Raw genomic sequence first — 818 nt, forward strand, 5'->3', positions numbered from 1 at the left:
TTTGTTTCATTGTTAGTTTCCACATTATTGTAAACCTGACAAATGATTAGTTTTTTGGGGGTGGGGTGGGTGGGTGGGATGCCTTTTATTTTATTTTTTACACTGAAGAATACATCTTATTCTCATTGTTCTAGACTGAAATGAGTAATGTGTAATTCTGGTGGGGTCCAAAGTAGAAATTAGTTGGGCAAAGATGATATGAATGAAAAAGTATTTTAAACATTAAAGTAATGTTCTGCTTTGTGAATATGTAAGTATAGCATAAAGATTTTTCCATCCCATTTATCCCCTTTAAAACCATAGTTTACAATTGGTAGATCTGTCTATATATATAAATATATATATATATATATGAAATTCACCTAAATCTGCTTTATTAGAATACTGCTCACTTAATGCTTAGAAACTGGACCTGGCTCTACACTCTTAATGTATCTTCCTTTTGTTTTTGTTTATTTTGTTTGTTTTCATTTGTTTTTTTTTTTTTTTTTTTTTTCCCTTGAGGTATGAACTTTTTCTCTTGGAACTGAATCTTCTTTTACTACTTAAATCATTTATGTATATCTGGTAAATTATGACCAAATTTGTTGTTAGACTGCATACAGTAAATTGAAATATACACTTGGTACACTACAGAATTGTTGTGCTTTTATTCTGGTTACCTTTGCAAAAGCAGGGTTTATTAGAAATCAGTGTTATTTATAAATATTTTATTCACTGGCCTTAATACACTGTTGCATTGTGACAATCATTGTTTCCTTGGTAGTATTTAACTGCTTGCCTTTAGAAGCTGCATGTAATGGCTCTTCATAGGGTTG

This window comes from Aythya fuligula, chromosome 2, assembly GCF_009819795.1.
Source record: "Aythya fuligula isolate bAytFul2 chromosome 2, bAytFul2.pri, whole genome shotgun sequence".
In the NCBI taxonomy this organism is placed as follows: Eukaryota; Metazoa; Chordata; class Aves; order Anseriformes; family Anatidae; genus Aythya; species Aythya fuligula.